The following is a 26,175-nucleotide window of genomic DNA, read 5'->3' on the forward strand; positions in this document are numbered from 1 at the left end:
AATTCTGCACTCCCTGTATAGATAGTAACAGTAAAAATAAAGTATAACATCACCAAAAATTATTTGAAAACATGTTTACGTCATGTCACATGATGCAAGGCTATCCAGTCACCAGTGATTGGCTGCAGGACATGTCAAACCAGATGTTTTCACAGGACGGGCAAAGAAGGAGCAGGGAGCCATAGTTGGAAGTCAGATAAGTAAGCTTCCCTTTATAGATCTGGCCAAGTGAGGGAGGTTTGCCAACACCTTTAAAGGGGTTGTCTACTTTATTTATATTGATGACCTATCCGTAGGATAGGTCATCAATATCAGATCAGCTGTTTGAAGAGAAGGCCATGCTCCTACGAGCGCTGCCTTTTCTTCATTGCTTATCTGCTCACTGTCGCATCTGCAGCAGTGAACAGGTAAAATTACACCCAAGCCATCCCATTCACTTCTATGGGATGGCTCCTTCCTTTCAAGTGTATAGTTGAGAGCGATTATATAGAGGTGAATGGGACGGCCTAGGTGAAATTACACCTGCTCACCGCTGCGGTCACGATGGCAAGCCGGTAAACAATGAATAGAAGGCAGCACTCGTAGGAGCACGGCCTTCTCTTCAAACAGCTGATCGACAGGGGTGCCAGGAGTCAGACCCCTGCTGATCTGATATTGATGACCTATCTAGAGGAGTTAGCTTGTTTTAATTATTTTTCCTTTTTATACTGTTTGAATTTCTACGCTGGGTCTTTCAAATTGTGATTATTTAAACGGACAGAACTTTAGTTATTGTTTGATGAGAAATATTTGAGATGCATGCACCCTCGTCTGTTTTACAGTTAACACCTTTATTAGCTTTATGTGATTGATACGGTTATTTATGTACTGCTTGCATTCTTCCATGCGGTTGGTTAGTAAACTATTTTCATAAATAAATTAAAAAAACATAGAAATAAAATTCCATTTTGCTGTTTTAGCATTTTGGCATTACAGCTTCTCTCCTTGTGAATACTCTCATGCATAACAAGATTTGATTTCTTTGTAAAACACTTCCCACATTCTGAACATAAATATAGCTTCTCTCCTGTGTGACTTCTCTTATGCCTAATAATATTCGATTTTTGTGCAAAACAAATCCCACATTCTGAACAAGAATACGGTTTCTCTCCTATGTGACTTCGCTCATGTGTAACAAGATGCGATTTATTTGTAAAACATTTTTCACATTCTGAACATGAATACGGTTTCTCTCCTGTGTGACTTCTCTCATGTGTAACAAGACTTGATTTACCTGCAAAACATTTCCCACATTCTCAACATAAATATGGTTTCTCTCCTGTGTGAATTCTCTAATGTCTAACAAGATACGATTCATCTGCAAAACACTTCCCACATTCTGAACATTAAAATGTTTTCTGTCCTGTGTGGCTTCTCTCATGTATAACAAGAGAGGATTTATTAGTAAACCATTTTCCACATTCTGAACATGAATACGGTTTCTCTCCTGTGTGAATTCTCTTATGTGTAACAAGACATGAATTATCTGCAAAACATTTCCCACATTCTGAACATGAATATGGTTTCTCTCTTCTTACCTTGTGATATAAGTTTCACGTTCGGGTGTGGGAGGGAAACACCACACCGAACATAGGAGGGAAAGGGGTGAGGGAATAAGGCCTGGAAACTAGGGAAAGGAGATGGACACCTCCTAGTAAAACCCTAATCAAAGTCCTGACTAACTACCAGTATGAACAGACCCCAGAGGTAGGTGAGTTCATACACAGGAATACCTCATATCCTAACTCACCCTATGGGACCCTGGTACTAATGTCAGGACTGAGACAACCTGTTCCTCCAAAAGGAAGGACAAACAGGAGTCTCCCTCAGGCCTTAATACAAAAGACAGGGAAATGCAAGGCACAAAACTCAAACAAAATACAAAAGAGGAAAGGAAAGACTTAACTTCAAAGGAGCAATGGAAGCACCAGGAACTCCGCTGAGATCCACAAACCAGCTATCCAAAACGGAAACTTAAGCTATAAACTGCACAGCATAGTGGGAGAAGCAACTATAATTAAGGAAGGTTAAATGACCACATTAGCAACACCTAAGTCAAGGGGTGTGGCCATTACCAGAAACAATACAGACGCCTATTGATCCACAAGGAAACCTGTCAGATCAAACCATGTGTTGCTAGTCTCACTGACCTTCTGCCACCTGTCGCGGGAATGTCCGTGACAATAAGAAGCTGGTGCTCCTCTATTACATGTCACTGCACACACGTGTATACACTGCACATGACGGGTATTACCTTGTGATATAAGAGACTGGTGTTCCTCCATTACATGTCACTGCACACACGTGTATACACTGCACATGCCGTCAGCTGCTAATACTGTAGGAGCACTGCACATGCCAAGCTTGGCTTCAGCTAGCTCTGTGCAAGCAACTCTCGTATGGCATTTTTTTCTCCACAAGGCCAGCACAGAAAACCACAGCCATGTGCAAAATCTGCAGGATTAAAATAAGCCATGGGTGTTCAAACACAAACTTAAGTACCAGAGCTCTACTGCAGCACATGAGGTGGCATCACCGGATTCTTTGGGAAAAGAGAACTGGCCAGCATTCCCAATCAGAACAAGTCTGTCCTATGGAAGAGACTCGGTTACGAGAGCTAGTGGCAGTCGCCTCTAATAGCATAAAGTACCTAGGCATTCATATAGGAAAAACCTGAGATTCCATATAGCATCTCAACTATCCCCCTCTGTTTCAAACGAAGTTGTCAGAATTAGACATATGGATGCAATTACCTATTTCTTTGTCGGGACGCTGTAATCTGATTAAGATGTTTTGCTTTGCAAGGCTCCTTTACTCTATGCAGACTATACCTTTATTGATCAAACATTCTGATATTTCTACTATAGATACGGCCTTTTGCTCCCTTATATGGAGGGCTGGAAGGTCCAGAATCTCATTGGCTAAATTACAACTTATGAAGGAGGATGGAGGGATACATTTCCCAGACATAAGAAGATATAACCTAGCTAGCAACCTACGTTATTGCCTAGATTGGATATCACAGTCTAGTCACTACTCTAAAGAGGCCAGCTTGGTAAAACCTTTGTCACTATCGGCCCTACTACATACTAGATACTCCTGCTTATCCCTACTATTAAAAAGAGCCTCTTAATTAAGAACACTATACCCACATGGAAGGCCACCAGAAAACTGTACGATCTACCGTTTCTATTGTCCAAACACTTAAGGCCTTGGGGTCACCCGGAATTTCAGGAGGGCCTTCACAACAAACAATTCCAGGAGTGGAGAGCTAAGGGTATAAATAAAGCAAAGGACTTATGGCATAAATCAGAGAAAAGGTATCTTACCTTCCCGGAATTATGTAGAAAATTCACATTGGACCCATCACTTTTTTTAGCACACCTCCAGATATTTATTTTTTTAAACCCGAGGCTCCTAGATATCTCGAAGGAGTTTTCACCTACACCATATGACTTACTTATTCAGGGAAATTCACCAAATCCCCTTTCTCTGTCTGATCTCACACTCCTACTGAGGAATGCCTCCCCAGGTTATTCCTCGGCCTCTCAGTTCAAATGCTTCAGCAAACAGTTACAGATCCCGGAGTTACATAACAAAATACTCCAGGGCTGGGGAAGAATTAGGAAGCCAATACCTAATGAGATATGGAGAGAAACCCAATTTAAAATAATACATACAATATATGCAATACATGCAATATATGGTTTTTATGACTCTCGCCTTCTGTCGAGGGCCAACAGAATTACTAGCTGCCCTAAACGCCAACAGCCAAACTCAGACCTATTACACAGTCTATGGCTGTGTCCATATTCAAAGACGTACTGGGAGGAGGTAAAGTCTTTGGCTGCCAAACTTATGAAGGTATGTATTATATTATCACCAGAGCTTGTTTTGTTCTATTGGCACCCTGAGGAAAAACCAATCCCCCAGATATTTTATGTGAGTCTCTTAGCAGCAAAGAGGTGTTTATTGCAAGGGTGGCTAAAACTTACAATCACTACTCCTTCTATGATTTTGCAGCAAATAAAATACAGCTTGAGGATGGAACTGTTGGGGTTAGAACATTCCAAAGAAATTTTGATAGGGAACCTAATGAAAAAATGGAAGATATTCATATGTGTAGCTCTAGAGGATGAGGAACTAAAGCTCCTAGTTATACCTTTCTGTACTACTACATGGTTCTTTAGGGAACGGTTAAAAGGCACTTTAGGACGTTAAGAGGTGGCAGATAGATAGAATGGAGAGTAACTATAGGATTTATATTATATCTATTTAGTCATGGTTTCTCTGAGTGGGTTGGTGGTCTCAATGCGGAGAGGGGGAAGGGTACCGTTGGTTTTTGAAAAAAAAAGAAGAGAGAACAGGAGGAAGCTGAACATAGAATATGTGGCCCTAGGTGAGCATTGGCAGGGGACACAACACTTACAAGAAATACAAATTTCAAAATTGTTCGAGATATGAACATGTCTTATTCTGTACTGGAAAGGACAATGATGTTTTATGACATGCTTGTATCTTGTAAGTGTTTTCTTCTGTTTTCAATAAAAAATATGTTTTAAAAAAAAGAACGAGTCTGTACTTCTTCTCCTGGTCTTCTTTGTTGCAGCCAGTCTGCATCCCCAAGCAAAAGAGTGTTCTTGTCATCATCATCAGCTTCTTCTTCTCCTGCTAAGTCTCCTCCTCCTCCTCCACTCCATTGTGAGACATCCATAACGAAATATGTGGCCATGAAAAAACTATTGTCAGCCAGCTATTAGCTTGTCTACAAGCAAAACCCCCACTTGGTCAAGTTGCAGGTGGAGCAGTTGCTGCTGTACGATTTTGAGATGGTGTGGCAGTGGTAGCTCATCTGAGATGCACATCGGGTGTTGAAGCCCTTCAAAAAGACCACAAAATTTGTCAGTAGGGACAACTGTGCCATGAATGATCTCATAGTTATATAGTTTGTAAGGCTGGAAAAAGACATACACCCATCCACTGCAGCTTGTTGTCCCTCTTATGTTAATCTAAGAACAGAGGCTGACTAATATGCAGCAGGGAACTAGGATAGCAAAAGAAGAATGGCTAACGCATCTTGCTGAGCACCCCGTAGCTGTTGGGGACACACAAAGAGAAACTCCCATGAAGGGGGAGGATTAGCAGCTGCCAATGGAGGAGGAGTTGGAGGATAATAATGATGAAGGTGACACTGGCAATGACACCCAATTGTCTCAGTGGCAACGGAGCCGGAAATAACTGGCTCCGCAGGCACGCTGGCCAGAATGGCGACCTGTATTCTTGCTTGCTTATGCACTTACTGTTGTATCATTCACATCAAGTAGTCTCATAAAATGGAGGAATGTTTTCCTACCTCTGAGAGGGAGCCAGATTACATTATTTCTGCCAGTCAAAACTAGAGAGCGACTTCTTTTTTTCTAATTGCAGATTTTTTCAGTTCTATTTCCTGAACATGATTATCGGGCTGCCATCTTGTCTGAGCTGTTCTTAACAGCATTTAGAGATATTATTTATAGCAGCCACCATTGGTCATAGACACAATGGACCGGAGTGGACATGACTTTCATGGAAGAGTTTTCTAAGCATGTTCTGACCTGTGCAGAGCTTAGGAGGGAGCGGATAATATTTGATAATCACCTAATGAGAATGGTGGATCCTGTCATTTGGGTGGATATCTGCAATTTTAATCCTGCCTGTAATGATAAGCAGATAACTGCAATAAAGTGATCTGTACAAAGAAGTGGCGCTCAGCGTGAAAAATTGAGGATTTTATGTTATTTAATATAGATAGTAACATTGAAAATAAAATATAACATCACCAAAAATTATATGAAAACATGTTTAACATAAAAGTGTGAATTAAACAAAAGGTCATTTTCTGATGACACATTACTAAGGTTTGATTAATAATTGTGTTTGCTTGTTTGGGTGCTGCTACTTGCCTCTACAGTACTCTTGGGTGGATAGTTGGTGTTAAAGGGGCTGTGCAAGAATGTGTGTGTGTGTTTGGAGGGGAGGGGGATTTTAAACTGAAACTTACTTACCTGCTTACCAGTGCTGTCTCCCCGCTCTTTCTGGACTGCAGTTTGACATTACCTGCAGCCAATCACGGAGTGTGGCAGTGACCGGTTCCCCTTACGTCATGTCACATGATGCAAGGCACCAGTCACAAGTGATTGGCTGCAGGCCAGTCAAAGAAGGAGCAGGGAGTCAGAGCCTGATAAGTAAGCTTCCCTTTATAGGTCTGGCCAATTGGGGGAGGTTTGCCAACACCTTTAACGGGGTTGTCTGCTTTATTTATATTGATGACCTATCCTTAGTATAGGTCATCAATGTCAGATCAACTGTTTGAAGAAAAGGCTGTGCTCCTACGAACGCTGCCTTCTCTTCATTGTTTATCTGCTTGCTGTCGCAACTGCAGCAGTAAGCAGGTGTAATTACACCTAAGCGGTCCCATTCACTTTTATGAGATAGCACCTTCCATTCAAGTGTATAGTTGGGAGACATCGTATACAGGTGAATGGGACGTCTTAGGTGTAATTACACCTGCTCACCGCTGCGGTCACGATGGCGAGCAGGTAAACAATGAAGAGAAGGCAGCGCTCGTAGGAGCACAGCCATCTCTTCAAACAGCTGATCGGCAGGGGTGCCAGGAGTCAGCTTGTTTTAATTATTTTTCTTTTTTATACTGTTTGCATTTCTATGCTGGGTCTTTCATATTGTTATTTTTTAAATGAACATAACTTAAGTTAATATTTGAGATACATGCACCCTCGTCTGTTTTACAGCTAACACCTTTATTAACGTTATGTGATTGATACAGTCATTTATGTACTGCTTCTATACTTCCATGAGGTTGGTGATTAAACTATTTTCTTTAAAAAAAACAAAAAAACATAGGTATAAAGTTCTATTTTGCTGTTATAGCATTTTGGTGTTACAGCTTCTCTCCTTTTGAATTATCCCCTACATAACAAGATCTGATTTCTTTGTAAAACATTTCCCACATTCTGAACATGAATATGGTTTTTCTCCTGTGTGACATCTCTCATGTGTAGCAAGGTCTGATTTTTGTGTAAAACATTTCCCACATTCTGAACATGAATATGTCTTCTCTCCTATGTGACTTCTCTCATGTCTGACAAGATATGATTCATCTGCAATACACTTCCCACATTCTGAACATTAAAATGGTTTCTGTCCTGTGTGAATTCTCCCATGTGTAACAAGATATGATTTATCTGCAAAACATTTCCCACATTCTGAACATGAATATGGTTTCTCTCCTGTATGAATTATCTCATGTCTAACAAGATTTGGTTTCTGTGCAAAACATTTCCCACATTCTGAACATGAATACGGCTTCTCTTCTGTGTGACTTCTCTCATGTGTAATAAGATATGATTTATTTGTAAAACAACTGCCACATTCTGAACATGAATATGGCTTCTCCCCTGTGTGACTTCTCTTATGTCTAACAAGAGTTGATTTTTGTGCAAAACAATTTCCACATTCTGAACATGAATATGGCTTCTCTCCTGTCTGACATCTCTCATGCGTAACAAGATTTGATTTTTGTGCAAAACATTTCCCACATTCTAAACAAGAATACGGTTTCTCTCCTGTGTGACTTCTCTTATGTGTAACAAGATGCGATTTATTTGTAAAACATTTTCCACATTCTGAACATGAATATGGTTTCTCTCCTGTGTGACTTCTCTTATGTCTAATAAGATATGATTTATCTGCAAAACATTTCCCGCATTCTGAACATGAATATGGTTTCTCTCCTGTGTGAATTCTCTCATGTCTAATAAGATCTGATTGTTGTGTAAAACATCTCCCACATTTTAAACATGAATATGGTTTCTTCCCTGTGTGACTTCTCTCGTGTATAACAATATTTAATTTCTGTTTAACCACCTCCGGACCGCCTAACGCAGGATCGCATTCCGGAGGCGGCAGCCCGGCGCACAGTCACGCATATACGCGTCATCTCGCGAGACGCGAGATTTCGCTCAAAGCCGGCCCGCGCATGCGCATCGCGGGCCGGCAAAAGTTAGAAGAGTATTTCGTCACCAGCCTGCTAGCCAATGATCGTGGCTGGCAGGCTGGCGATTTTCAAAAAATCAAATCACAAGCCATCTAACATATTATATTAGTAAATATGATGTGTTAAATGGCTTGTCTGCTCCTCTGCTGGTCCTTTTCGTCGGTTGGTTCCAGCAGAGGAGCAGACATCACAGTGAGTAGCACCAAACACTTCACCTTAGCCCCAGATCACCCCCATCACCCGAATTAACCCCTTGATCACCCCTGTCAATCACCTAGTGAAAGGAAAAAAGTGATCAGTGTAAACTGTCACTTTTTTTTTTCACTGGTATTGACTGTTAGGTTTTAGGATAGTTTAGGCCCCTTTTGTAGGTAGTTTAGCGTCAGTTAGCGCCCAGCCCACTGCACCGCAGTCACTGATTCGCTGATTAGCGTATCGCTAATCAGCATTTGTACTTTTATAGTATCTGTAAGTGATCAAAACTGATCACAGTCAGATCTATAATAGTATTAGTGTCACCTTAGCTCGCCCTCCACCCAAAACGCAGTGTTTGCCCGATCAGGCCTGATCGGTCGCCCACACGTGCGTTCACCCACGCCCGCCCCGCCGCAGTGACAAAAAATATATATTTTTTTGATCACTGCACAATCACTTTCCAAGCGCTGCGGCGATAAAAAAATCAGTTTTGATATTTTTTATCAACCGCAGCGGCCTCCGGTACTTCGCTAGCCTCCCCTTTGTAAGACAGGCTTGCTTTTTTTCTTGGCTAGTCTCAGGGAATACCCCTAAATTTAGTAGTCCAAATGTCAAACAGGGGATATTCTTCTGAAGAGGCCTACAGGATTCTGACCCAGTCGGATGAGGAATGGGAACCCTCATCTGACGAATCTAGCGGGTCAGAATATGAACCTGTAGAAAGCAGTGGCACTCTGACCCAAAGTTCGGACGAGGAGGTTGAGGTCCCTGATAGAACCAGGCGTACCCGGCCCCATGTCGCTAGACCACAGGTTGCGCAGGATCCGCTTCAAGAGCAGCAGAGTGGGGCTGGCGCTGTCGGATCACGTGGTGAGGCATACACCAGCAGCGCAGCCCTCCCTGGACCTAGTACCAGCACTGCCGTACAACATGGTGAAGTGGCGAGCACCAGAAGGGCAGTTGAAGCTGGTACGGTGGCACGTGCAGTAGTTACCCCGTCGCAGCCACCGCACAGACAGGCCCGTAGAGCCCCTAGAGTCCCTGAGGTGCTGGCAAATCCTGATTGGCAGTCACCAACTTCAGCCGCACCTGTAGTTCCCCCTTTCACCGCCCAGTCTGGAGTTCGGGTTGAGACAGCTCAGATCGGTTCGGCCCTGGGATTTTTTGAGCTGTTCTTGACTGCGGAGCTCTTGGACTTAGTCGTGGCAGAAACAAATCGGTATGCCACTCAATTTATAGCCGCCAACCCGGGAAGCTTTTATCCCCAGCCTTTCCGGTGGAAACCAGTCCAAGTTTCCGAAATTAAAATTTTTCTGGGCCTTCTCCTCAACATGGGTCTTACCAAAAAGCATGAATTGCGGTCATATTGGTCCACGAACCCGATTCATCACATGCCCATGTTCTCTGCTGCTATGTCCAGGGCACGATTTGAGGCCATCATGCGTTTCCTGCACTTTAGCGACAACACCACCTCCCGTCCCAGAGGCCACCCTGCTTTTGACCGGCTCCACAAAATTCGGCCCCTCATAGACCACTTCAACCAGAAATTTGCAGATTTGTATACCCCAGAGCAAAACATCTGCGTAGACGAGTCCCTAATACATTTTACCGGGTGCCTTGGCTTCAAACAATACCTCCCAAGCAAGCGCGCCCGGTATGGGGTCAAATTGTATAAGCTCTGTGAAAGGGCCACAGGCTATACCCACAAATTTCGGATCTATGAGGGAAAAGATCAGACCCTGGAGCCGGTCGGTTGCCCTGACTACCTGGGGAGCAGTGGGAAGACAGTCTGGGACTTGGTGTCACCCTTATTTGGCAAGGGGTACCATCTTTATGTGGACAATTTCTACACAAGTGTGCCCCTCTTCAGGTATTTGTTCCTAGAACAGATTGGCTGCTGTGGCACCGCGCGAAGGAGGTGGCGGTGTTCATATGCTTTGGCAAACACTTTGTATATATAAAAAAAAAACAAAAAAAACGGCAATGATTTATTCATCCACATCGATTGATGTGAATGGATAAATCTGGTTTGCCAGGGAATACGAGCTAAGTGGGTATGGATGTTGGGCGGAGCTCCTATGTCCTGGCAGACGCCTTTCCCCTCTTTTTTTTTGGGCAGAGATTTTTTCATCCACATTGATCTATGCGAATGAAGAAATCTGTGCCGTTCATTTTTTCTTTCAGCCCAGAGGCTGAACGAAAAAAAAAAATCTCATTACCCGTATGCTCAATATAAGGAGAATAGCAGAAACTAGTCGCGTGGGCTTCCCCCAACGGCTCGTTACCACCCGTCTTGCAAGGGGGGAGAGGGCTGCCTTGTGTAACGAAGAACTGCTCGCGGTGAAATGGAGAGACAAGCGTGACGTTTACATGCTCTCCTCCATTCACGCAGACACGACAATACAAATTGAGCGGGCAACCCGTGTCATTGAAAAGCCCCTCTCAGTCCACGACTATAATGCGCTCATTGGAGGGGTGGACTTCAATGACCAGATGTTGGCTCCGTATTTAGTTTCCCGACGCACCAGACGCTGGTATAAGAAGGTGTCTGTATATTTAATTCAATTGGCTGCATATAATAGTTTTGTTCTCTACAGTAAGGCTGGGAGAACACGATCCTTCCTCAAATTTCAGGAAGAGATCATCGAGAACCTCCTGTATCCAGGAGGTTCCGTGGCCCCAACCACCAGTGTAGTTAGCCGTCTACACGAGCAACATTTCCCCAGTGTCGTTCCTGGTACCTCAACCCAACCGTCACCCCGAAAAAGATGTCGTGTCTGTAGCAGGAGTGGAATAAGGCGTGACACCCGCTATTTCTGTCCTGACTGTCCTGACCACCCTGCCCTATGCTATGGAGAGTGTTTCCAGAAGTACCACACACAGGTACACTTAGCATAGGGATTGCATCTCACAGGACAGGCACACAGGGCTATTAGGGCCCTTTTACTCACAGCTGCTGCAAACCTCTCCTTTCACCTGGGATAAAGTGCATAATGTACTTCGCCACATCTTTGGGCGATTTGCGCTTTGCACATTGTCCCATGGGGAAGGAGAGGTTTGTCCTATAAAAGGTAAAAAAAAAAAAAAAAACACCAGTAAGTAAAAAAGTTAACTTTCAGTTCAAAAAGTTAAAAAAAGTTTATATGTTCTGTTCAAAAGTTATTATAAAGTTAATAAAATTTATTGCGTTGCGGCCTGGTTTTTTCTTTTTTGTTTTGTTTTTTTACCTTCCAGGTGGACCAACCGATCGACTAGCTGCAGCACTGATGTGCATTCTGACAGAAGCATTGCGCTGCTGTCAGATTACACACAAGTCGGTGTATGCGGCGCTGCAAGACGAGATTTCTCCTCTGCAGTAAAAGATACGTTTGCCGAGGCATATGAGCTGAGGAGGTGGCGGTGTTCATATGCTTTGGCAAACACTTTGTATATATAAAAAAAAACAAAAAAACCCGGCAATGATTTATTCATCCACATCGATTGATGTGAATGGATAAATCTGGTTTGCCAGGGAATACGAGCTAAGTGGGTATGGATGTTGGGCGGAGCTCCTATGTCCTGGCAGACGCCTTTCCCCTCTTTTTTTTTTGGCAGAGATTTTTTCATCCACATTGATCGATGCGAATGAAGAAATCTGTGCCGTTCATTTTTTCTTTCAGCCCAGAGGCTGAACGAAAAAAAAAAATCTCATTACCCGTATGCTCAATATAAGGAGAATAGCAGAAACTCCTAATGCTGGCCATACATGTAATGATTGCGGAGACCCTCAAATGCCAGGGCAGTACAAACACCCCACAAATGACCCCATTTTGGAAAGAAGACACCCCAAGGTATTCGCTGGGGGACATATTGAGTCCATGAAAGATTGAAATTTTTGTCTCAAGTTAGCGGAAAGGGAGACTTTGTGAGAAAAAAAACAAAAAAATCCATTTCCGCTAACTTGTGCCAAATTTTTTTTTTTTCTATGAACTCGCCATGCCCCTCATTGAATACTTTGGGGTGTCTTCTTTCCAAAATGGGGTCACATGTGGGGTATTTATACTGCCCTGGCTTTTTAGGGGCCCTAAAGCGTCAGAAGAAGTCTGGGATCCAAATGTCAAAAAATGCCCTCCTAAAAGGAATTTGGGCACCTTTGCGCATCTAGGCTGCAAAAAAGTGTCACACATGTGGTATCGCCATACTCAGGAGAAGTTGGGGAATGTGTTTTGGGGTGTCATTTTACATATACCCATGCTGGGTGAGATAAATATCTTGGTCAAATGCCAACTTTGTATAAAAAAATGGGAAAAGTTGTCTTTTGCCGAGATATTTCTCTCACCCAGCATGGGTATATGTAAAATGACACCCCAAAACACATTGCCCAACTTCTCCTGAGTACGGAGATACCACATGTGTGACACTTTTTTGCAGCCTAAGTGGGCAGATTTTGATTTCAAACTACTTACCACACATTTGGGCCCTTAGAATGCCAGGGCAGTATAACTACCCCACAAGTGACCCCATTTTGGAAAGAAGACACCCCAAGGTATTTCGTGAGGGGCATGGCGAGTTCCTAGAATTTTTTATTTTTTGTCACAAGTTAGTGGAAAATGATGATTTTTTTTTTTTCTTACAAAGTCTCATATTCCACTAACTTGTGACAAAAAATAAAAAATTCTATGAACTCACTATGCCCATCAGCGAATACCTTGGGGTGTCTTCTTTCCAAAATGGGGTCACTTGTGGGGTAGTTATACTGCCCTGGCATTCTAGGGGCCCAAATGTGTGGTAAGTAGTTTGAAATCAAAATCTGTAAATAATGGCCGGTGAAATCCGAAAGGTGCTCTTTGGAATGTGGGCCCCTTTGCCCACCTAGGCTGCAAAAAAGTGTCACACATCTGGTATCTCCGTACACAGGAGAAGTTGGGCAATGTGTTTTGGGGTGTCATTTTACATATACCCATGCTGGGTGAGAGAAATATCTTGGCAAAAGACAACTTTTCCCATTTTTTTATACAAAGTTGGCATTTGACCAAGATATTTATATCACCCAGCATGGGTATATGTAAAATGACACCCCAAAACACATTGCCCAACTTCTCCTGAGTACGGAGATACCAGATGTGTGACACTTTTTTGCAGCCTAGGTGGGCAAAGGGGCCCACATTCCAAAGAGCACCTTTCGGATTTCACCGGCCATTTTTTACAGATTTTGATTTCAAACTACTTACCACACATTTGGGCCCCTAGAATGCCAGGGCAGTATAACTACCCCACAAGTGACCCCATTTTGGAAAGAAGACACCCCAAGGTATTCGCTGATGGGCATATTGAGTTCATAGAAGTTTTTATTTTTTGTCACAAGTTAGTGGAATATGAGACTTTGTAAGAAAAAAAAAAATCATAATTTTCCACTAACTTGTGACAAAAAATAAAAAGTTCTATGAACTCACTATGCCCATCAGCGAATACCTTAGGGTGTCTACTTTCCGAAATGGGGTCATTTGTGGGGTGTTTGTACTGTCTGGCCATTGTAGAACCTCAGGAAACATGACAGGTGCTCAGAAAGTCAGAGCTGCTTCAAAAAGCGGAAATTCACATTTTTGTACCATAGTTTGTAAACGCTATAACTTTTACCCAAACCATTTTTTTTTACCCAAACATTTTTTTTTTATCAAAGACATGTAGAACAATAAATTTAGAGAAAGATTTATATATGGATGTCGTTTTTTTTGCAAAATTGTACAACTGAAAGTGAAAAATGTCATTTTTTTGCAAAAAAATCTTAAATTTCGATTAATAACAAAAAAAGTAAAAATGTCAGCAGCAATGAAATACCACCAAATGAAAGCTCTATTAGTGAGAAGAAAAGGAGGTACAATTCATTTGGGTGGTAAGTTGCATGACCGAGCAATAAACGGTGAAAGTACTGTAGGTCAGAAGTGTAAAAAGTGGCCTGGTCATTAAGGGTGTTAAAGCTATGGGGGCTGAGGTGGTTAAAAAATGTCTCACATTTTGAACATGAATATGGCTTCTCTCCTGTGTAAATTCTTCTGTGTGTGGACTGACTTGATCTTCTTGTAAACTCTTTATCACAGTGAAACTCTTTACCCCCTTTCTGACCTGAACTTATGGTAACAATATGTGATAGATCATGAGAAGGTTCCTCATGATTAGAGGGATTATGTGGTAGTTCTCGATGGAGGTTAATGTGGGTTTCTTCTGAAGAACTCTGCATGAGATCTTCATCTTCTGCTTTATAATTTAGGGATGATATGAAGTTTCCCTTAAAATGCTTACTGGGATTCTCTGTGAAGATGAAAATTGGAATTTTTTATGTTTTTTTTTCCCCAAACTACAGAATAGACAAATGTATAATATTTATATTAGGCTGGAAGTGGTTCCAGCAGGAATTATAGGTGTACAGTAAGTCATTCATTTTGAATGCATTTCTGACTTTGGTTCAAAACACTGCACATATGATTCCAGCCATATTATGTTTTCTATAATATTGCCTGACAATGTTCAGGATTCTGGTGTACACCCAGTCACCACTTTTATTAGAGAAACAATAATAAAGAAATGTGAAAAATCCAACTATATCTTGCAGTCCTGCCAACACATTTAGCCTTTCAATGCCAAATAGGCACCACATTAAAATAACAAATTTACTAAGGATCTGTCATCACATTTCTCAACACAAACTGCATTCAGTATTAAATATGTTTTTTAGACCTGATAAAACTGGTGGATTCATCAGAAAAACCCATGCTACACTGACGAGCAAAAGGATAACAATGTTTTGAACTTTTGATTTTAAGGCTCCATATCTCACCATCCACTACAGCCTGGAACGTGAGACTATCATCAATCATCTTGGCTATCTCATACATAAATTGGACTTGCAACTATATAGCATTTGTCCATGGACTTTATCATGGATTTACCAAATTCTTTGGGAAAAAACGTGATACTGGTGGTAGTTGATCGGTTTAGCAAAATGGCGCATTTTATAGCATTGCCTGCTCTACCTAATGCCAAAACTCTTGCACAGGTGTTTGTCGATAAATTTGTGAAATTACATGGCATTCCCTCTGATGTGGTGTCTGATCAGGGGACTCAGTTTGTTTCCAGATTCTGGAAAGCGTTCTGTACTCGACTGGGGGTACAATTGTCCTTTTATTCGGCTTTTCACCCTCAGTCGAACAGACAGACGGAGCCCACTAATCAGAATCTGGAGACCTACTTGAAATGTTTTGTTTCGGAGAACCAGGAGGAGTGGTCTTCTTTCTTGTCGTTAGTTGAGTTCGCCCTTAAATAACCGTAGACAGAAGTCCACTGATAAGTCACCGTTTTTTGGGGCATATGGATTCCATCCGCAGTTTGGCACATTTTCTGGTTCTCAAACGTCCGGTATTCCTGAGGAGGAACAATTTTCCTCTTCTTTGTCATCGATTTGGCGGAAAATTCAAAATAACTTGAAAAAGATGGACAACAGGTATAGGCGTGTGGCTGACAGGAGACATGAATGGTCCGGACCTGAGAGTGGGTGATTCTGTGTGGCTGTCCACAAGAAACATTAAGCTTAAGGTACCTTCTTGGAAGTTGGGCCCAAGATTTATTGGTCCATATAAGATCACTGCCATTGTTAACCCTGTAGCCTTCCGTCTTGAACTTCATCAGGCTTTGAAAATTCATAACGTATTTCATAAGTCGTTGTTGAAGAAATGTGTCGAACCTGTTGAGATGTCCTCCTTGCCTCCCGCTCCTGTCATGGTGGACAGTAATTTAGAATTTCAAATCAGCAGGATTGTGGACTCCCGAGTTCTCCGTAGATCCCTCCAGTATCTCGTCCACTGGAAGGGTTACGGACCAGAGGAGAGGATGTGGGTTCCAGCCGCCGATGTTAATGCAAATCGTCTGGTGAAGGCCTTTCACAGAGCCCATCCTGATAAGGTCGGTCCTGGGTGCCCGGAGGTCACCTGTAGAAGGGGGGGGGGGTACTGTCACAGTCCCTCAGGTGATTGGTGTCAGGAGATCATAGAGACTGGCTGAGCTTGGAGGAATCTAACAGCCTCCTTGATTTCTCTTTATTCAGTGTTGATAGGGTTAATGACCACTTCCCTTTTCTCAGCTGTTGCTCAGTGGTCATCACTTCTACCCTTTATAGTCTGACCCCACCCTTCTGACTGTGCAGTAGATAGCTTAATTTGGGTTTGGCTGAGCTGGTGTAAGGTCGTCTCTGGTGTTCCTGTTCTTCCATCTCTACAGAAATTAAGTGTCGCGTTTGTATTTGTTTTTTTCCCTGTTGTTGTATCTGGGCCTGAGACACAGAGTTCCATTCGTCCATGTGGGGAGGAATGGGTTGTCTCTGATCCTTAACTTATTCCAGGGTCTTATAGGGAAATCAGGGCCTAGGTATCCTGCATATGAATATTCCTACCTTCAAGGTCTATTCATATTGATAGGTTGTCAGGGCCCGGATTAGGGTTTTCTAGGAGGTGACCTGTTTCTTCACCAGTTTCCAGGCCCAGTTACTGTTCCCCTTCCCTCCTGTGTTCAGTATGGAGTTTCCCCCCACACTGATCATGACAGTAACAATGTTTAGAACTTTTGACTTTCAGGGTCCATATCTCACCATCCACTTCAGCTTTGAACGTAAGACTCTCATCATTTTATTGACAATCATCTTGGCTAACTCATACATTGGACTTGCAGCTATTTAGCATATGATTAGTCATGCAGATTTTTCTCATGTAACTGCATTGTTACTGTTTTGCTCCTGGTGGTGGAACAATCTTTTTCTTCTTATATACTACACATTACAACTTATTCTCACATTCCCTAATAGCGCAGTGTGACCTGTTTCTTCACCACTGGTCACAGTGGGGGGAAAACTCCACACTGAACACAGGAGGGAAGGGGAACAGTGAAGAAACAGGTCACCTCCTAGACAACCCTAATACGGGCCCTGACTACCTATCAATATGAATAGACCTTGAAGGTAGGAATATTCATATGCAGGATGCTTAGGCCCTGATTTCCCTATAAGGCTCTGGAATAAGTTAAGGACCAGAGACAACCCATTCCTCCCCAGATGGACGAATGGAAGTCTCTGTCTCAGGCCCAGGGAATATAACAAATACAAACGCGACACTTAACTTCTGTAGATATAGAAGAACAGGAACACCAGAGATGACCTCACACCAGCTCAGCCAAACCCAAATGAAGCTATCTACCGCATACTCAGAAGGGTGGGGTCAGACTATAAAGGGTAGAAATGATGACCACTGAGCAACAGCTTAGAAAAGGGAAGTGGTCCTTAACCCTATCAACACTGAATAAAGAGAAATCAAGGAGGCTGTTAGATTCCTCCACGCTTAGCCAGTCTCTCTGATCTCCTGACACCAATCACCTGAGGGACTGTGACAGTTACCCTTTTGCTCGTCAGTGTACATTGCTTACCTACAGCTTAATTGACAAGGTCAAGGTTTTTAGTGTACCTCCTCCTCTGCTGCTGCTAAAATCTAACACAGTCTTTGGACTGAGAGATCCCCCATTTTCCAGCAGCAGTTTCAGTGCAGTACTGAGCATGTGTGAGAAAGCAGCAGCAGGGGAGGAGGTGCACTAGAAGGATTTTGTCAAAGCTATAGATGGACAGAGACTGAGTGTAGTGAATACAGGATTCTCTCTCTAGCTCGAGTCACAATATACTAATTTTAATGTCACACAGTAAAACGTTCAAATGGCCATTCTGACAGGCAGATTTAGGTACACTGGCCTTATCAGGCCCAAAAGATCTATTCATACTACATGCAGTATATATTGTAAAATCTAGTTAGAGATCCTCTTTAACCCTTTCAGGACTGGGGCATTTTACATTTCCGTTTTTCATTCCATAGCTTCCCGAAGCCATAACATTTTACTTTTCAGTTCACATAGCAGTATGAGGGCTTATTTTGGTGGGACATGTTGTACTTTCTAACGTCACCATTTAAGGTTGCATTCAATGTAGTGGGAAGCTGGAAAATAATTCCAATGGGATTGAATTAGAAAAAAAAGCTATTTCACCACAGTTTTATGGGTTTTGGATTGACAGTGTTCACTACAATACGGGATAAAAATTACCCGTGCCCTTCATTTTCTGGGTCAGTACGATTACAAAGGTACCACATATGTATAGTTTTTTTTTTTTTTACTTTAGAAAATATATTTTTATTTGCATTGCTATATTTTGACCCCCATAAATTTTGGGGAAGGTGAAGAAATGAAAAAATGGTGATTCGTTCATTTAGATTTTTTTTTCCATTACACTGTTTTCCGTTGGGATAAATATTTTTAGATTTTAATTGTACAAGTGTTTTGGGACGCAGTGATGCCTATGATGTCTATTTTTTACTGTTTATTTTTACTTTGGGGAAAGGAAGTGATTTGAATTTTTATATTTCTTTATATTTAAAAAAAACTGGTTTTTCTTTTTTACACTTTTTAAAAGTTCCCCCAGGGAACCTGAACATGCAATCATCAGATCGCTTCTGCCATAGACTCCAAAACATTAAGATTGACGTCTATGAGAAATATGCTATGGCCAGCATAGACTTCTACTATGACGAAATGCATAACGTAATTGTTATAAAACCCAAACCAAAACCCCAAACTCGAACTTGTAAAACACAAGTTAACCCATCACTACTTGTGAGGCTGGTGCTCCTCCACTACATGTCACTGCACACACGTGTATACACTGCACATGACGGCTCTTACCTTGTGATATAAGAGGCTGGTGATCCTCCACTACATGTCACTGCACACACGTGTATACACTGCACATGACGGGTCTTACCCTGTGATATAAGAGGCTGGTGATCCTCCATTACATGTCACTGCGCACACGTGTATACACTGCACATGACGGCTCTTACCTTGTGATATACAAGGCTGGTGCTCCTCCATTACATGTCACTGCACACACGTGTATACACCGCACATGACGGGTCTTACCTTGTGATATAAGAGGCTGGTGCTCCTCCATTACATGTCACTGCACACACGTGTATACACTGCACATGACGGCTCTTACCTTGTGATATAAGAGGCTGGTGCTCCTCCATTACATGTCACTGCACACACATGTATACACTGCACATGACGGCTCTTACCTTGTGATATAAGAGGCTGGTGCTCCTCCATCATGGCCTCCTTGTACAGATCCTTGTGTCTTTCTATATACTCCCACTCCTCCATGGAGAAATAGACAGTGACATCCTGACACCTTATAGGAACCTGACAACACAATGAAACCATCATCACCCAGACCCCTCCAGTGCTGTTACTGGAGAATTTCCCAGCATTCCCAGCAGTGTCACCTCTCCAGTCAGCAGCTCCATCATCTTGTGGGTGAGTTCCAGGATCTTCTACTGATGTGAGGGGTCCTGCTCTGCCCTCCTGACTCCTGGAGATGGATGATGGGAGTCACACAGTCCCCCAATGTCTTCTTCAATATTGTGTACTCCTGTGGATGGAGAGAGACACTTAGGGAATAAACCCTTCAGGGGCCATGTGCTCTCCTATGGCCCTTTCCTCCTGGATACAACGTGCCTACTTACCTTCTCATGGCTCCTACAACATGACTATTGGTCACATGATACATCACTCACCCTACTGGGGGCTGATCTTCAGGTTCTCCATCACTTGGAAGATCTGGAGGCCGTTCTACAGGACCCTGGACTCTTCCTATCACTTCCTATGATGGATTCTCCTTCCCGATGTCTGACTTGTTACAGAATACAATAAAGAGGAGAGAAATCTAGAAAAATTTACCTCTCCGCTCAGTAGAGAGATGATCTCCAAGGTGAGGTCTAATATTCTTCTGCTGATCTCCATCCTGTCCATTCTTGGTGGCTCATTCAGGAGAAGGGTCGTATTGCTGGTTTTCTTCATCCCTCCTCCAAAAAAAGGAATAAAGGTTAATCAGTGAGTCCCATGTCCCCGATAATGAGGGTGAGAAAAAGTACAACTCATCCTGCAAAACTCAGACCCTCATAAAGCTGCACTGACGGGAAAAACCCTGAGCTCTGTGTGTATCTAAGCTCCTGGCAGTGCAGTGTGTATCTAAGCTCCTGGCAGTGTAGTTTATGGAGGCAGGAGACACCTGGCAGTGCAGTGAGGTTTGTACATCCATGTAAATCAGGGATCAGCAACCTCCAGCTGTTGTGAAACTACAACTCCCAGCATACACACTTCCTCAGCTGTTCCTGTAACTCTTCATGTAGAATATAGACCTGTGACCATCAGAGACCATGGCCTCCTGTGATCTCCAGATCCTGAGTCTGCGCACGTGGACCCTCGGTCGATGACTTGTAGGGTCACATGGTCAGGTTTTCTGATGCAGTTTTAGAAACCAAGTCCCATAGACTTTCTTTCCTTTTATGATCCACTCCTTCAGCTTCCAAAATGGACATTAACTCCTTCATTACTGTACGAACCTGTCCCATCAGACGCCATGATAAGGGTACTTTCACACTAGCGTTTTTCTTTTCCGGCACTGAGTTCCGTCCTAGGGGCTCAATACCGGAAAAGAACTGATCAGTTTTATCCTAATGCATTCTGAATGGAGAGCAATCCGTCTACAAATGTCCGTTTGCATGCAGATTGCCGGATTCAGCAGGCAGTTCCGGCGACGGAACTGCTTGTCGGATCACTCTGCCGCAAGTGTGAAAGTAGCCTAATCACTATATCAATGACCGGACTCCACAACCCGATGGGGTCACCAGCCTTCCCAGCCCTCACCTTGGAGGCATCTGCTGTAGTCTTAGCTGTCAGGTCTTTCACAGGCACCGCTACGACAAACTTAGTGAAGTGATCAATAATGGTCATGGCATAAGTATACCCTGAGCGACTCGGCTCCAACTTCACATGATCAATAGCAACAAGTTCTAAAGGAGTTTTACTTACGATAGGATGAAGAGGCGCCCTCTGGTCATGACGTTCAGTTCGCCCCACAGCATAGGCAGTGCATTCTCGGCACCATTTCTCAATATCGTCTCTCATCCCAATCCAATAGAATCTTCTGCGAATAGTGGCCTCAGTCTTCTGCACGCCGAAGTGTCCGGACTGGTTGTGATATATTTCTAGCACCAGACTGGCATCTCGACGTGGTAGGAGGATTTGATATATCCTACCACAGGACACTGGGTCCAGGCTCCTTCTAAGCAACAGGCCTTTGAAGGAAAAGTAGGTGGCGATGTCTCTACAGTCTCATCAGTTCTGGGTCGACACTCTTCCTGCGGACTCTCTCAGGAGTTCTCCCACTGGTAAGGAAGTCGAGCAGTTCCCCGAGGACTCTACTTTCAGACTGGAGTTTAATCCACCTTTCTTGGTCGCCTCTGGACTCAGGAATATCTGGTGAGGAAGGATCAGCAGCAGGATGGTTCTCAGTGCGGATATTATCCTGCTGGACAAATTTATTGTAGAACGCTGGCATTTCCACTTCTTCCCAGGCATCTTTTGGTTCATCTGGGGCTTCTGTAGTGGGTAGCCGAGACAGGGCATCAGCATTGTCATTGGAGCGGCCTGCCCGGTATTTCACAGTAAAGTCATAGTTGGCAAGGCGGGAGGCCCATCTTTGCTCCAGAGCCCCTAACTTGGCGGTATTCAGATGCGCCAGGGGGTTATTGTCCGTAAGGGCCACAAATGGCGTGGCAGCGAGATAGTCTTTGAACTTCTCGGTCACAGCCCACACTAAGGCAAGAAACTCCAGCTTGAAGGAACTGTAGTTCTGGTCGTTCTTCTCAGCTCCCTTCAGGGATCTGCTGGCGTAGGCAATTACCCTCTCTTTGTTATCTTGCACTTGAGCCAACACAGCCCCCAGGCCTCTTTTAGTGGCATCTGTGTAGAGGTGGAACGGCTTCTGATAGTCTGGGTAACCCAGAACAGGGGGTTCGGTCAGCTTCTTCTTGAGGAGCTGGAAGGCAATCTCCCGTTCTTCGCTCCACTCAACAGGAATAGGAGTCTTTGGACACTTCTTAGGGTGCCCCCTCAGGAGTTCCTGGATTGGATCCGTAATTTGTGCGAAATGGGGTATAAAACGCCTGTAATACCCTGCAAAGCTGAGAAAGCTTCTCACCTCTTTTACGGTGGTAGGAGTAGACCAATTGCAGACAGCCGCAAGTTTATCAGGATCAGGCTGTACTCCTTCGGCACTGACAACGTGCCCTAGGTATTTTACCGCTGGTTTCAGCAAGTGACTTAGATGGCTTGATTTTGAGACCATATTTGGTAAGGACTTGGAACACTTCCGCCAGGTGTTCTAGGTGGTCCTCATACGTCTTGGAGTATATAATGACGTCATCTAGATATAACAATACGGTTTCAAAGTTCCTATGGCCTAAACAACGTTCCATCAGCCGTTGGAATGTCCCTGGAGCGTTACACAGTCCAAACGGCATGTAGTTAAATTCAAACAGGCCCATAGGTGTAGTGAAAGCAGTCTTTTCTCGATCTTCTGAGGCCATAGGTACTTGCCAGTACCCACTAGTTAAGTCCAAGGTGGAGAAATAGGCTGATGACCCCAGGGCAGTCAAGGACTCCTCAATGCGTGGTAGTGGATAGGCATCTTTGTGAGTGATTTGATTGATCTTTCTGTAGTCCACACAGAACCTTATACTGCCATCTTTTTTTCGCACGAGGACTAGGGGCGCAGCCCAGGGACTGTGACTGTCCCGAATTATGTTAGAGTCTTTCATCTCTTGTATCATCTCTTTCACAGACTGATAGGTAGTAGGTGGTATGGGTCTGTGCCTCTCCTTGATAGCAGGATGAGAGCCAGTGGGTATGGTGTGTTTGATTACACTGACCTCTTCGTAGTCCGTGGAGTGCTTGCTGAAAGCCTTGTGATGTTCTCTCACTTCTTCAGAACTCCCTCTATTTGCTCCTTCGGGGTGGATTCGTTCCCCACATGAAGCTCTTCCCACCAGGATGTTGTTGAGGTATTGTTGAGGTATTGCTCTGTGTGGTCTGAAACGCCTCCGTGGCAGGCAGACAGATCACATCTTGGAAAGACACCTGGAAAAGCTGAGCAACGGGGCAGTGCTTAAAAAGAGTAACGGGGTGATCACCAAAATTAATTAAACAGACAGGCACTTTACCTTGGGACACGGTCACCAGACTCTTGGCTGTCCGTACGAAGGGATGATTCTCAATTTGGATGGGTTCCACTAGGGCTTGATAGTCCTGACCCTGGATTCCCAACACCGCACGGCACCAAAGAATGATCTGGGAGTTTGGAGGCAGGATTACTGGCCGGTTGTCCCGGATCCGAACAGTACAAATCTCCCCTTTTTTGTTAGCGATCCTTTGTTGAGCGCACAGCACGCTGATAGTCATTTGAATGACTCTTCTGGAAGCAGGCGAGGCTGAGGATATAGTTTGGTTAAATGCCTCAAGCACTTCAGAGTAACAGTTTTTAAGGACATTAGTCCCTAGGATCACAGGGTGTCTTCCTTTATCTCCTGCTTGTACCACAATTACACCTTGCTGTGGTAAGGTGGCCTCTCCCACCTGAAGAGTAGGTTCCCAGTATCCATAGACTTTCACTGGCTTCCCGTTGCTGGCAATGATATCTAGCCAGGACTCTGGTGGCAGGGTGAGGAGACTTGGATCCCAGAACTTGTCAAAGGCAGGTCTTTGGATAGTGGTGACCTGTGACCCTGTATCCAGAAGGGCTTCAAAGGGTATCCCGTTGATACATATTTTAATTTTTGGACGGGATCCCACGTATTTAGGCATCCAGCTTGGATCCTTTGGACCTACTGTTCTACCTCCCGAGGGGCGGTCCTCTGCCTCAAGGGTTGCCCGTTTAACTGCCAGCACATTGATTCAGTATGTCCATATTTTTTGCAATAGTGGCAAACAGGCTGCTTTCGATTTCTAGACCGATAATTTGGCCGTCCATCAGGTTCTTTTGGGTAGACATCCCTATATGCAGATGGGAGCCTTGGAGGAAAAGGGCCTTCATCTTCCAACAGTATTGGTCTTTCCCACTCCTCTATTTTCTTGCATACTTTCTAAGCTCAGAGTGAGATGGTTCACTTGCTCCATTAGTGCTGCCACTACATCTGTTACTGGAGCCTGAGTGGCTTGACTGACTCTAGCCGGCCCCTCATTGATTTGGTTGACAAACCTGAGATTCAGGCAAGGCTGCTGGCCCTGCGGCCGGGTTTTGGCCTAGAATGCTGATGGCCAGCTCTTTAAAGTCCAAGAATGTACAATTGGGGTGTTGGGCTGACAGCATCCTCAGTTGGCCCTTTAAATGCTCTGTACCTCTACCTGCAATGAACTGTTCTCTAAGAGTCCTGTCCTGATCCTCAGCTTCCTTGGGGTCCACTTGGACCACAGCCCTCAGGGTCTTTTGCAAGGACAGAGCAAAATCGCGGAGCGACTCCCCAGGTTGCTGCTTCCTGCTGAAGAATTGCATTTTAACTTCGGACACCGTTCTGGCCTCAAATGTGGTGCTGAGGCGATCAAAAATTTGCTCCAGGGTACTCTTTTCAGAACGGGGCCAGGACATGACTTCCCTGCGGGCGGCCCCCTCTAACTGAGCTAGGAGGATCTCCATTTGTTGTTCAGCAGATATAGGATAGAGCCGGAATAAGGGCAGTATCTGGTCCCTAAAGTCCTTTAATTTGTGGGCTTCTCCTGAATATCGTGGAAACCAGGGGGCCCCAAAATAATACGGCATGGTTAATGGCATCAGGCTTGATGCTGCCGCTGCGGCAGGTGCCCTATTGTCAGTTGCGGGCACTTCAAAAGGCATTTCTGGGGTCTCCGGACCGGAGCTAAAATGTCAGAGTTCCCTTTTTTTTTTTTTCAAAGTGAAGTCTCTTGCTGCTAAGGGAGGACCTTTCCCGGTACCCTAGCAGGGGTCGGAGCTGCTCCGGTATAGTAATCAGAAGGGGGCCGGTGAAGGATAAAGTTACTACTTACTCTGGCGGTGCTCGCTCCAAGTCTCGCGAGATGCGTCGCTACGTCAGACGGGAGTCCCACGTTTAGCGTCAGAAGGTAGGCGCGGCCTCTTGCAGCTCCGGGATTCAGGTAGGCGGTACTTTTTCCCGACAGGGCGGCATTCCTTCCTCCTTGCAGGCTGGGCGGTAACTTCACCTTGTCCTTTTTCGCGCCAAACGGTTACAACGAGGCGCTCTTGTAATCCAGTCAGGTTAAGCGGCCATCTTTGAGCAAATCGCTGTCTATTCACTGACAGCAAGCGGTGGCTTACACAAATGGCAAACAGTCCATGCACTATAATCTTCACACCGCAAATTATTACAGTTCTCTTTGGCCCCGCAATTTTTCAATAAACAATAGGGCTTGGTCACTTTTTAGGTGGATAATGGCACACAGTTTTGTAATCCTGTTCGTGACGCCAATTTATGCAGCACGCCAGACCTGCAGGGTATTGCGATAGTGAGGTCACGTTATGGGGAATCGAGGGTTACTCACTTTTTGGAGGAGAACCCTGGGCAGGCATGCGGTAGTGAAGGAGAGGTAGACACAAGTTCCTCTGGGGCACACTCTGGATGTAGGGACCAGACCTGATGGTGGATGATGTGCCCTGGATGTTGCAGGTATTTTGAGTGCCTGAGGCAAGGTCCCTTTAAGGATCGTGACGCCAGTGCCTGTAACGGTGGCACACTGATTTGTAGGAGTAGTAATAGAGATACACAGCTGGTATAGTAAACCAAACGTTGCTTTACTTGGAAAACAGTCCCAACTTTATACAGACAGTTGATAATGATGATGCAGTTCCTTATAACAATATTCCACAAGCAGGCTTACTTCTTAATGTGGCAGGTATTAATCTTGCAAGATACTTGGAGGGTATACAATTAATGCGTCACAGCCCCGGCTGCACT

At 44.0% G+C, this 26,175-nt stretch overlaps 1 pseudogene; it reads right to left on the bottom strand.

The window, feature by feature from the left end:
* Positions 1-7,068: 7,068 nt before the first annotated feature.
* The window catches only part of LOC120990672, a 138,122-nt pseudogene continuing 119,015 nt past the window's right edge, over positions 7,069-26,175 (bottom strand).

Source organism: Bufo bufo, chromosome 2 (assembly GCF_905171765.1).
Source record: "Bufo bufo chromosome 2, aBufBuf1.1, whole genome shotgun sequence".
NCBI classification, from domain to species: domain Eukaryota; kingdom Metazoa; phylum Chordata; class Amphibia; order Anura; family Bufonidae; genus Bufo; species Bufo bufo.